Source organism: Coenobita brevimanus, chromosome 79, assembly GCF_032717465.1.
Source record: "Coenobita brevimanus isolate Jiangsu-jjx chromosome 79, ASM3271746v2, whole genome shotgun sequence".
Taxonomy (NCBI): Eukaryota; Metazoa; Arthropoda; class Malacostraca; order Decapoda; family Coenobitidae; genus Coenobita; species Coenobita brevimanus.
The window spans coordinates 32,721,554-32,721,878 of record NC_137032.1 but is presented as its reverse complement, the minus strand read 5'-3'; positions in this window follow the sequence as shown (position 1 = coordinate 32,721,878).

The window sequence follows — 325 nt, the reverse complement described above, 5'->3', positions numbered from 1 at the left end:
AGCTCCTTAACATCATTTCCTAAGCGACTTATATTGCTTATTACACCTTACTGTCCTGCTCCGTGTGACATAAATCCTTCCATTATCGACATACTCTGCATAAACAGGCGAACGTGTCAGAGGATGTTAACCAGCCGTATCCAAAAATAAATCGCTAAGGAAGAGGTGTTAGTGAGCTTCCTTATCCGACAGGGGAAAAAAAAAAAACTGATTATTTTTTTCTTCTCTCTCTCTCTCTCTCTCTCTCTCTCTCTCTCTCTGTCTAATTGGTCATTAGGATCTAACTTCCACTGGCATGAGACTAAAACGATTAGCAATTAGTGAA